Source organism: Alligator mississippiensis, chromosome 12 (genome assembly GCF_030867095.1).
Source record: "Alligator mississippiensis isolate rAllMis1 chromosome 12, rAllMis1, whole genome shotgun sequence".
Classification (NCBI taxonomy): domain Eukaryota; kingdom Metazoa; phylum Chordata; order Crocodylia; family Alligatoridae; genus Alligator; species Alligator mississippiensis.
Window position 1 is genome coordinate 29,824,626 of NC_081835.1, and position 13,021 is coordinate 29,837,646.

The window sequence follows — 13,021 nt, forward strand, 5'->3', positions numbered from 1 at the left end:
AGACTAAATACAACTGAACTTTTGTATTCTACAGTTATTACTGTATTTACTTGAATCTAAGGTGATGTTCTGCCCTCTCCTCCCTGATCTGCATGGGGGGAAATGCCCCTCATCTTAGATTCACATACAAAGTGGAGAAGGGGATGGAAGGAGGCAGTGGCTGCTGCGGCTTGGACTCTGGCCCCAAATGAGGCTCAGGGCTAGTGGCAAACCCACAGCAGCCTCCTGCCCCTGCTCCATTTGTCCTCTGCAGCTTCTACCCCACCCCTGCCTCCTCCCCACCCCCATTTCTGTCAGCCACAGCTCGGCTCCAGCTCACACTGGATTCGCTCTCAGGTACAAACTGTGTGAAAACTCCATCCCCTGCCTGGCCCATTAGCAGTGCTGCCACTACTGCATGGCCTGGAAGGGGCTGTTTCTACATGCTGTGCTCCATGATCCAGCAAGGAACAGAGCCCAAGCAGCATCTGACAGTAAGAGCAAGGAGGAAAGAAGTAGAGACTGCAGGGAGTCGAGAGGAGGGGTAGAGATTGTGGAGAAGGGAAAAAAGCAGATATTGTGGAGAGGGTGGGAGGAAAGGCAGAGACTGTGGGGAGCTGGGGATGGAGGGTGAAGGTGACAGGGGGGCAGGAAAGCTCCAAGGAGTAGTGGGCAGGGAGGCAGAAGGTAAGGAGGACATCCCCCTAGCGACTGTTTTTACTGCTGTAGCAGTACAGGGGGACACATGAATTTAAGACAATCCTACAATAATTAGATTCTATACCTGGAAAATTATAACAAATTTATAATTTTTCCATGTATAGAACATCATTATTATGGGGAGCATCTTAAATTCAGGGTCAACTTAGATTCAAGTACATATAGTATTTAACTTATAAGGAATATATTTAAAGTTCTTTAGCTAACAAGAATGAGGAAAGGTGACCTGCTAGGATAGGTACCAATGAACCCATTCTGAAACATGACAAACTGTTCTTTGAAAATTCAGTTTCAGAGTTGATAGGGTTGGAAGGGACCTGGGCAGATCATCAAGTCCGACCCCCTGCCATGGCAGGAAAGAATACTGGGGTCAAACAACCCCGGCCAGGTGTTTATCTAGCCTCCTTTTAAAGACCCCCTAGCACCGCTTCCCTTGGAAGTTGGTTCCAGATCCTAGCCACCCTGACTGTGAAGTAGTGCCTCCTGATATTTAGCCTGAATCTACTCTCCATCAATTTATGGTCGTTATTCCTTGTTAATCCCAGTAGTGCTCGGGGGAACAGAGACTCTCCCATTGCCTGCTGGTCTCCCTTGGCTAGTTTATAGACAGCCACCAGATCCCCTCTCAGCCTTCTCTTGTGGAGGCTGAACAGGTTCAGGTCTCATAGCCTCTCCTCGTAGGGCCTGCCCTGCTGCCCCCGATCATGCGACTGGCCCTCCTCTGGACCCTTTCCATATTGTCCACATCCCTCCTGAAGTGCGGCGCCCAGAACTGGATGCAGTACTCCAACTGCGGCCTGACCAATGTCATATAGAGGGGGAGGATCACGTCCTTGGACCTGCTCGTGATGCATCTGTAGATGCATGACAAGGTGCGGTTAGCCTTCCTGACTGCATTCCCACATTGGCGGCCCATGTTCATCTTGGAGTCTATAACGACTCCAAGATCCTTTTCTGCCTCTGTGCTGACGAGAAGGGAGTTCCCCAGCCTGTAGGTATGCTGCTGGTTCTTTCTCCCTAGGTGCAGTACCCTGCACTTGTCAGTATTGAATCCCATCTTATTCTCATCTGCCCACCCCTGTAACCTGTCCAGATCCAATTGCAGCCTGTCCCTCCCTTCTAGCGTGCCCACTTCTCCCCACATCTTAGTGTTATTTGCAAATTTGAACAAGGTGCTTTTCACCCCCTTGTCCAAGTCGCTGATGAAGATGTTGAACAGTGCAGGCCCGAGGACCGAGCCCTGGGGGATCCCACTGCCCACATCCCTTCAGGTCGAAAATGACCCGTCCACCACCACTCTCTGGGTACAGCCCTCCAGCCAACTGGCGACCCATCTGACTGTGTAGGCATCGACACCACAATCTTCTAATTTTTTAACGAGAATGGGGTGAGAGACAGTGTCGAAGGCCTTCCTAAAATCCAGAAAGACTACATTTACCATGACACCTGCGTCCAAGGATTTTGTGACCTGGTCATAGAAGGCCACCAGGTTGGTCAAAATGTTCGTGGAATAAGGACAGTCATATGCACATGCTAAATTTCCAAATATTTCTAATTTCTCATTATAAAGGAGATGTATGTCTCTCCTAACTGCAGCTTCAACTATCTGTGATATTGTTCTTAAATAAACTTACTTTCTAAACCAAGACAACAATTCAAGAATCAGCTTTGCACTGTAAGCAGCTTTGTAAACATACTAAAGGTTTATGTTGCTACTTCTAAGAAGACCTACCATGACAATTTGAGATGAAAAAAAACACACATCTTTAATGAGAAATACTGTAGACATACATTTCCTCAAATGTTTATAAATATTACAAAAATAAATGTACTGTCACTGGATGAATATGCCATTCTCCATATGGGAATAACATTTCAAAATTATATATATATAGATATAGATATATATATAAAGGGCTTAGTCTATCTATTGCTGTGTCTGTCTGTCTGTCCCTAACGCTCTTGGGGGGCATGGCTTCTGGTGGGGTGTGGCTCCAGCCAGTGCTGCATCAAGAATGATGGGCAGGGCATGGCTCCAGAAGAACAGGCCAGGCGGAGCAGGCCAGACAGATGTGGAGTGAGGGGGGGGAGGGGTGGCATGGGGCCGGATGCAGAGCGGAGGAAGGGGATGGCACAGGGCCAGACACAGAGTGCAGGGAGTGGGGAAGGGAGGGTGGTGCAGGGCCAGACCTGGAGAGGCTGAGGGGATGGGGGGGCACAGGGCCAGATGCAGAGTTGGGGGGGAGGGTGGTGCGCAGTTGAACACAGAATGGCGGCAGCGCGGGGCAGTGGGTGGCAGCGCTCCATTTCCCCACCTTCATCACTCTTGATGGGCAATTCACTAGTGCTGGATATAAAAAATGAATATATAACATTGGAGAGAAACCATGAATATATGACACTTTCCTTGAGATACAATGGGGATCCAAACAAGTGTCCCAGATTCTATGCCTATGAATGCAACAGAGATTTACTATGGTGCGCAAGGGGAAAAATTTCCATCTTTGTTCATAACAATCTTTAGGGGGTAACTTGTTACAAGAACAAGAAGTCTGAACTTTCTGATTGGCATGATTAAGCAAAGCAAAAAAATTGTGAATCCAGAGATACACAATTTATACCTAGCTCCACAATAGGATTTGGCAAGTCTTGCTAGGGCTACTTTGCCTTCTGTTGAATCAGTTTCACCATCAGTAAAAAGGAGGTTAGTATCTGTCTGAATTAGGGGTGTCCAACCTCTATGTAGCCTGCATCCTCATGCCACACAGGACACACCAGCATAGGTCTTGGGCCCCCTAGAAAGCAAACCAGGGGGACATCCCCCTCTGCACTGTACCACTTGGGTGCCCAACCACCCCCAACCTCAGTTCCCCAGCCACAGGCTCCCATCCACAGGCACATTGTGCAGGTATCCCAGGCCACAGGCTCCCCCAGCCCTCTGGACAATGCTGACTTTCCTCTTCCTGGCCCATGGTGCAGAGAAAGGAAGTAGAAGGTGGAAGAAGGAAGGGGAGCCTGGAGACCCTAGCAGCTGCTGTAGCCGAAGTGATGGGGGTAGCAGCAGCTAGGTGGGAGCCTGGGGAATGCAAATTAATGGACCAGGCTGCGAGCTGGATGATAAGGGTTTCATGGGTTTAAATGCAGAAATGATCAAAAAGTACTTTGAAATATTTGAACAAGAAAAAAAAAAGATTTTTTATTTGCAAAAATGTCAGTTAGCCTTATACTAACACTGAGATTTACTTCTTCACGTTAACATACTATAGACATTTTGGCTAAAAAAGGAAGTAGGAAAAGAGGATTTTTTTTGAAGGAAGGTAAGGAAAGCATAACTAACCCTAAGGAATCCGGTAGCTATAATGTATCTGATTTATTATGTCTCCTGGGAAGATTCCCTTTCATCATACTGTTTATTTCAAATTCAAAATGATCAATTATACTTTAACTATATGATTTATACATCCAAAACAGTATTAAGTTTCCTGTTTAATGAGACAAAAACAAAGCTGGGAATCCTTTTGAGAACATGGAACAAGTATAAATTCCTATAATTAATTGCATCAACAGTGACCAAAATAGTTGATGGTTTCAAGCAGTTTTATACAGTTACTTAGGTGGAATATCAAAGAAGAATGAAATAAAGATGTTTGATGGTCCCTGATAGATTACTCTTTCAAAGCAAAACACAATGCTTAATTATTGAATAACAACTGTTACTGGCTAAGTGTATGAATATGCCATTTTAACTGTATTTGCAGATGGATCTGTAATCTGCCTTCTTTTAAAACTTCTTCAACTGCCCTATAAAGTAAGTTGATTCCTCATTTTTGTTTTTTCTCAACAGGTTACCCCCAGTTGTCACAATATAAAAGCTATATTCATATCCTCCATTAGAAATAGCTGTGCAGCTCTTAAGTTAACAAAACTATATTGGTCACTGAAAGCAGACTATGGACCTAAGTGTTTGAAAAGAAAAAAGTTCTCCTTTTCTTACATTTTTGCTGAAGACAAGGTATAGCTTGCTGCTTTTCTGGGAGCCCAGAGAAGGATCCCAAAGCATCAAATTATTTGGGATATGAAGAACCTTTATTTTTTTCCTCATTAAAATTTCCCACCCTTTTTCTTCTTCCCTCAGGGATTCATATGTTAGTGGCTTCAATTCTATCACTTTAAGAGCACTATTTCAAACTGAAGAAATATCCAAACATCCATGGTCAGTGAGTCATGACCGTAAATGTAAATGTAGCACATCTGTATGTTTTTGGGGAACAAAAGTAATAGTCTACAGCAGGGAAAGGGGGGCACTCACCTGTCCCCTTCTTCCATGGGACAGGGACCCCCCCCTACCCCTAGAGTAGTGTGGCCCCATCGGTGAGCCCTTCAGCACATGTGCGCAGTTTAAAAAGGGCCCGCCAACAGCTTAGCCGCAGTTTGGTCCCCAGCTCTGGTGAGAGACACACAGGCAGAAAGCCCAGGGACCCCCAGGACACCCCCCCCCCGGGGGACCCCGACCCGGACCTCCAGCACAGCCAGAGGTAGGTGGGGCCCGTGGCAGGGAGGGAAGGACCCCAACCCCAGACAGCTGCGGGGCAGCTGAGTCTGAGCCAGGGAGGGACAGGCCACCCCCCCCCCGGCTCCTACTTGGCCCAGACCCCAGGGAGCCACGCAACCGGAGCCTCATGAACAGGCCACAAAAACAGGCTGCACATGTCTGCCCAGCACATGAGTTAGCTCAAAGTTTGCACAGGAGGGTGAGTGGCAGGGCCCAAGGCCCTGTCAGAGCACTCCCCTAGAGAAGCTAGTCCCAGCCGTAGCTGGCCTATGAGCAGCATGACATCAATGGCCACGCGCTGCAACCCAAGGGCCCCTCGGGGTCTGCGCCCCCGCCCCCCTCCTCCCCCGGGGTGCCTCAGAACCCTCCACCCAGACGGAGCCCATGGTTCCAGGCTCCGCATAGGCAGGGCCTCTGGCTCTCGGCTGCAGGGGTTGCCTCTCATTTTTTCAGGCTCTGTGGTCTGGGAGCAAGGCCACCTCCCCTTGTGAGGTCTGCTCCCTTTTGGGGTCTCTGCCGTGCCACCTGGAGGAGGGACTGTGCCATCAGGGCCTGTGAGCAGAAGACCGACTCCTACTGCCAGGCCCTTCTCTCCCAGGAGGCAGAGTCAACCATGGTCGCCTTCCAGGACAGGGGAAGACTCAAGGGCCTCCCATGCTGTCCAGCCCAAGGGTTGGACCAAGGTGGTCAAGGGCCCCAAGGCCCACTTCACCAAGGTCCCCACCCCACTGGAGCTCTGCAACAGGTACGAACCTCTTGCAGCCCCAGTAGAGCCTGCTAAGCTGCCAGCTCTGTTAGACAGCACAGATTCAACCATAGCTACCACTCCTGCTCTCCCTAAGACAAAACGCAATGTGTTTGTCGTGGGAGACTCCATCCTGAGGGGGACTGAGGGGGCAATCTGCTGCCTTGACCCCTTAGCCCAGAAAGTCTGTTGCTTCCCAGGAGCCCAAATCTGAGACATTGCGGAGAAGATCCCTGGACTCCTCCGGCCCACTGACCACTACCTTATGCTCCTTATCCATGTGGGCACAAATGATATGGCTCAGAGCGCTTACAGCCAGGTTGTGAAGCACTACAGGGATTTAGGAGCAGGTCTTAAGGGTCTGGGGGTGTTTTCTTCAATCCTCCCAGTCTCAGGCTGTGGATGGAGGAGGGAGAGGAGGCTAGAGGTAGTGAACCAAAGACTGCGGCGCTGGTGTCACTGGGAAGGCATTGGCTTCCATGACCACAGTCCACTCTTTGGTGAGAGAGGCAGTGAGCTGATGAAAAGGACGGCCTCCATCTCTCTCTGCTGGGGAGAAGGCTCGTCTCACCCTGACTGGCTGACCTAGTCCACCGGGCTTTAAACTGAGCCCGCTGGGGGTTGGGGGGACTACTGCCACTGCTGGCCCACTGAGCAACCCTTGCAAAGGTCAAGGCACTTAAGGGAGCCCACCCCTGCCCCAGCCCTGGAACAAACAGTGGGCAAGACAAGGGTCCCTAGAGGGACACTTGCCTGCCTGTACACAAATGCCAGGAGCTTGGGGGATAAACAGGAGGAACTTGTCCTCCTACTTAACACAAATAATTATGATGTCATAGGGATAATGGAGACCTGGTGGGACTCCACCTATGACTGGGCCACAGGTATAAATGGCTATACCCTGTACAGGAGAGATCAAGTGGACAAAAGGGGCAGGGGTGTAGCTCTCTACATCAAGGAAAGCTATGCATCCCTGCAAGATGACAATGGCATCCAGGGTGGACGACTGGAGATCCTCTAGGTTAAAATCCATGGGGAACATGGCACAGGGGACACAACGGTGGGAGTCTACTACAGACCTCCTATCCAGGATCAAGAGCTTGACCACGAGTTCGCCAGGGAATTGGCTGAGGCTGCATGCTCCCGGTCCATAGTTGTCATGGGAGACTTCAACTACCAAGACATCTTGTAGGAAGAATACTCAGTCAAATCCAAGCGGTTACAAAGCTTCCTCTCATGCGTGGATGAGTTCTATCTGACGCAAGAAGTCTATGGGCCAATGAGAGGTAAAGCGCTGCTTGACCTGGTACTGGCAACCAGGGACGACTTAATCAGTGACCTAATGATCGAAGGGAAGCTGGGTGACAGCAACCATAAGCTGATCACCTTCACCATCTGCCGAAAAGCTGGCAAGTCAGTCAGCAATACAGAAGTCCTCAACTTCAGGAAAGCATTAACGATATAGACATTGGTATCAGAAGCAGACTGGCCAAGTTCACTGATGATACCAAACTTTGAGGTAAAGCATCCATACCTGAGGACAGGAGGGTGATCCAAGCTGACCTTGACAGGCTCAGGAAATGAGTGGACGAGAACCTGATGGTGTTTAACACCGAAAAATGCAAGAGATGACAAGGCCTAACGGTTATAAACTCCTCCTAGACCGTTTCAAGCTGGACATAAGAAAGAACTTCTTTACTGTCCGAGCCCCCAAGGTCTGGAATAGACTGCCTTTGGAGGTGGTTCAAGCACCTACTTTGAATGCCTTCAAGAGAAATTTGGATGTTTATTTTGCTGGGATCCTGTGACCCCACGTGACTTCCTGCCCCTGGGGTAGGGGGCTGGACTCAATCTTCCGAGGTCCCTTCCAGCCCTAATGTCTATGAAATCTATGATTTATTATACAGTAAAACCTCCTCTGAGAAAAGTTCACCCATCCATCCCTGCTAAGGTTATAAAAGTAGGATAAATTTTTCCTTTAAAACATTCCTCACTACCACTATTTTTTCTGATTATTAATTTGTTGGATATACAAAACCAAAGGTGTATGAATAGAAAACATTACTTAAGGTGATTTAAAAGACAGCTATGTAGCAATGCAAATAAATATCCAACATAAAAATATAATGCTATTTGACATCCTCCAACAGAAGGATGACATGCGGCTTCTAAGTATCGGAAGACAGGTTATCAGAATAATTGCCCCTGTCCTACTAAATCTCAAATGATAAAGCTCCAAGGCAAGTTTAAAAGTAAACTAGTACACTGGGAGTGAATCTGAACTGGTAAAACTGAAAGTTTTACGTTGGTTCCACTTCCATCACTGAAAGAAAACTAACTGCCTTGCCAAGAGCCTGAAGCCCTGAAAACCACCACCAAGAATAAGAACTTCCAGGTGTTGGAAATAAAAGAAAGAACTAATGGTATGGAATCCATGGATGCAACTCAGGATCTATGGGTGAATTTTTTGGAAACAAAAACTAACCTCCCTACTTCATGTAAAAAAGACATATAAGGAAGCGAGCCCATCTGCGGGTGTTTACAGCACCACTAGAATTTCACTGGAATCAATTTAAGAAAAGAAATGTAACATACAGTTTGTGACTGTTATCTTCTCTGGACAGAGCCTGTGTATAAAATGAGGTAAAAAGAAGGAAGTTTCCTTTCTGGAAAGAGGTTCTTTTCCAAATGTGATGAATCAGGAAGACACTGTTAATGGCAAAAACAAGGTCGTTACGTTTCATTTGCTCCCCTAGAATAAACAAAGGATGTTGTCATGTAACCAGCTAGTCAGCTCCTAAAGAACAATGATTTTACAATTACATTTATTTTGATGCCAACATTTTTTTTACATGTGAAGTTAGGAAAAACTCAGGAATGGAGAAGAACAAATGACGGATTGTGTTTCAGAATATAAATTTGTTAAAAAGTTTCTACAGTGATAATCTGCAATATAAATGCCATTTTAAGACAAAAAACCTCCTTTTGCCAAGTTCTAGAATCTAGCATCTAATATTTTGTAGTTAGCAAAAAGTATCTGCTTTTCCTTAGACTAATTAGACAGCCTTTGTAGTAGTTTGGAAGATAAGGAATTTAATTACCAAGATATCTGCTGAGAGAGTAATGCAGCAGTGCACAGGCAGTCCAGCAAATTCTCAAATGGTTTTTCATTCAGTTTTTTAGAACAGATAGTAAAGAAACCACATGAGGGGAGAACTTTTCTTGGTTTGCTGTTTATTCATAGGAAAAAACTGGTTGAGACTCTCTAAGTAGGAGGTATTTTGGGCGACTGTGATCATGAAATACAAATACAGTATAGATGAAATCACTAGGTAGAAAATTATGCTCATAGTTATCAGTGATTCGACATAAAACCATGAGGATTTATCAAGTTGAGTTCCCAAGGGTTTCTCCTAGGCTAGAACTGTTTACGTATCTTCATTAATAACTTGGACAATGACAATGAGTGAACACATAGTAACTGTGTGGATAATCCCAATCTGGGTAGGATAGCAGACATCAGGATTCAAAATAAACCTGATAAACAGGAGGATGAAACTCGATATGGACAAATGAACAAGTGCCAAGTACTGCACTTGAGAAGAAATAACCAAGTGTACAAATACAAAATGAAGAATTATTGGCTGGGCTGTAGTACTGCCAAAAAGGACCCAAGGTTAGAGAATACAGCTAGCTGAATATGAGCCAGTAGTATAATACCGTTGCCAAAAAACAACAGCATCTTGTAATGTCTCAAGAGAAATATATGTATAGTCATCTACACCTGTGCATAGAATACCACTTTCAGCATTCTGTAATTTGGTATGTGAACATAGCCAGCCAACAGACAGTACAGGCTGATTGTGCACTTAGCCTACTGGCTCTTCTCAACACCTCACTCTGGGTTTACCTATCCTTTCATCATATAAGACATGTTGGTTAAATATATAATTGCTACAGAATTAAGCTTCTATATATGGCATTTACAAAGGGTAAAAGTTTGGCTACGAAATAAGTGCGCTAAGCACAACTACATGACAGTACTTTGGATTTGGCATTAATATTTTGATACCCAGTTGACACCAAATTTTAATCTGTAGGCATGCAAAAGTGGTGACAAGTGGATTGAACACTGATACAAATTTAAAAAGGAGCAAAAGTGAAGTATACTAAAATATATTATTCATTCACTTGTATTCTGGTTAGGTTTTCATAGTCCAGGGATCAAATTAATGGAGAATTAATACCTGATTTGGTAAGCAGTCTCACATGGCTCTAGAGAATCACTGGAATGCATTACCTCTAGACTTCTTTCTATTAATTAATTTTTTTTAAAGCCCTCAGAACTCTTGAGAGACACTCTGGAAACTCACAGATACTGCCAATGGTGCCATTTAATTTGTACCCTTCTAGAACAAATGCGAGAGCATCAAGATCTTCTGTGAAGTCTGATCTTGAAAAACTGCATGTTTATACTTAACAATTAGGAAAATAATTTAACCCTCCATAAAAATGACTGCTGTCCACATCAACCTGTACTACAAGCTGAATCTGCTTGACATAAACTAAATTACACTCCCAACTTTTCATAAGTTATAAGTAGAGATGTAAACACCCGGAAAAAAAACCCAGAACATTTTTTGGGGGAAAAAACAGGTATTTTTCCCCCTGAGAACTTTTTTTGTTTTTTTCCGAAAAATTGAAAAATTAAAAAACCTCTTATGAAATATTTTCTTTCAGAATGATGAATAAAATGTTTACTCCAAGGCATCCATATATTGCTACCCTTTACTCCCCCAAAATGTTTTCTAATAACTACGTAATAGGAAGACTTCTATGTAAGACTATCTACAGTATCAGATCATTACAATTCCTGTACATTGAGGACAAGCAGTACAGTAAAACAATTCAAATGGAAGAGCAGGATGCATTTCTGCCCCCAGGGGGCACTGCCATTTTTCACAAGAGAAGGAAGAAGGATTCAGTGCCTTCTTTGCTTGTGGACTTCCTCTATTGTTGACTTTTGATCTAGAGGTTGGTGGATCTGCTCCTGTCCTCCTGACTAGGCCTCAAAGCATAGGCAATGCGTAGGGAAGTGCAGGAGGGGACGTTCCCCCCCTGAGATTGGCCACTGCCAAAGCCACTGCTGGCTTCTGCGGGTGCTCGCTGCCCCCCACTTTGCTGCCAATGTGGCTGCCGGCAGCTGTGGGCGGTCCCCGCTCGCTGCTCATCACCCTCCCCGCCGCCACCACTGACATTGCTGCGGCCAGCTGTGAGTGGTCCCCGCTCACTGTTGCCATGCCCCTGCTACTGACACCACTGCCACCGCCTGTGGGCGATCACTGTGCGCCGCCAGCCTCTGGGGCCAGACATAGTTCATGCCTCAAAGGACTGGGAGTGGACACTGGCAGCAGCATCCATTCGTTCCTGTAGAGATTAGAAACAAGGAGCTTATTGCCTTGCTTGCTCAAAAGCCTCAGGAAAGGAGACAGAGCAAGTCTAAAGGTCTGGGAGTTGGAAGGAACCTGCCTCCTCCTGGCCCTGTGACCTTGAGATGCACAGAAGTACAGAAGCAGCACAAAGGAGCTGAAAGAAAGTATACTTCTTTATTGAAAGGTAAGTGCTTAAATTTCTCTGAATTCAGTATATTAAACTATATTTTAGCTGCATTAGTATATTTTCATAATCTATGTAATTCATAATTGAATTCCTACTGATCTGATGTTTTGTGACAAATCACCCAACCTTAGCAGTGAGGTTTTTCATAGATGTTAGGGTCGGAAGGGACCTCAATAGATCATCGAGTCCGATCCCCTGCATAAGCAGGAAAGAGTGCTGGGTCTAGATGACCCCAGCTAGATACTCATCTAACCTCCTCTTGAAGACCCCCAGGGTAGGGGAGAGCACCACCTCCCTTGGGAGCCCATTCCAGACCTTGGCCACTCTAACTGTGAAAAAGTTCTTCCTAATGTCCAGTATAAATCTGCTCTCTGCTAGCTTGTGGCCATTGTTTCTTGTAACCCCCGGGGGCGCCTTGGTGAATAAATACTCACCAATTCCCTTCTGTGCCCCCGTGATGAACTTATAGGCAGCCACAACGTCGCCTCTCAACCTTCTCTTGCGGAGGCTGAAAAGGTCCAGTTTACTTGGAGCAGTAAACTTAAACTGTGGCTTTGAAGCTGCAACTGAACTTGCTCTTTTAGAACAGAGTTTCTCAACCAGTGGGTCCTGACCCAAAAGTAGGTCGCAAGAATATTTCAAAGGGTTGCAAGCAAGTCCCAGAAAAACCTGGGAAAGCATGGGTTTCCCCTTGCAGGCAGGCAGCCTTCCAGCCTGCAAGGAGCTGCTTAGGGCGATTGGAGGCAGTGGGTGCGTGTCCATCTATGCGTGCGCACACACGTGGCTGGCGTGCAGCCAGGCAGGGTTGTGGAAGCAGCCCCAGCAGCTGTATGCAATAAGTGTATGGGGAGTGGGGGTTGGAGGTCCAGGGCTTGGGGACTGTCCATGTCCGTGTGTAGGAGGTGTTAGAGGGGGGCAGGTGCCAGCACTGGGGAAAGGTGACAGGGCAGTGAGGCTGCATCAGGACAGAGAGAGCGGGGGGCAAGGTCCTTCAGGAGCTGCATTGCCAGGCTGGCGGCACTGGGGCCGATGTCCGTATAAACAGGGGCAGGGTGCCCAGGAGATGCTGCTTGGGGGGCAGGTAGGGCCATGACCAGGGCAGGGGGGGTGCCACAGGCCTCCCCTCCTCCTCCCTCCAGCCCCTGCCGGGCTGGACTCACTGTGCTGTCTCCTGCATGAGCTGGAACTGCTGCAGCCACAGCACTCTGGCCCGAAGGGGGTGGGGGAGCAGCTGAGGACCCCCTCTAGCAGAGCGGTGGGGGCAGGGGGCTGCAGGTTGGGAGTGAGGGGCACCAGCAGGGCCAGGGGTCTGTGGCTTGGGAGTGGCCATCAATGTTTCCAAACGGATCCTGGCAAACCACTGCACTAAGACTGGTTGCTGCTGAAAGAGCAGGGCTGGAGGAGCG

At 46.9% G+C, this 13,021-nt stretch overlaps 1 protein-coding gene across 2 annotated transcripts in view; it reads right to left on the reverse strand.

Annotated features, from left to right (window-relative positions):
• The window catches only part of CFAP92 (cilia and flagella associated protein 92 (putative)), a 114,790-nt gene that overhangs the window by 79,273 nt on the left and 22,496 nt on the right, over window positions 1–13,021 (reverse strand). The window lies entirely within an intron of this gene.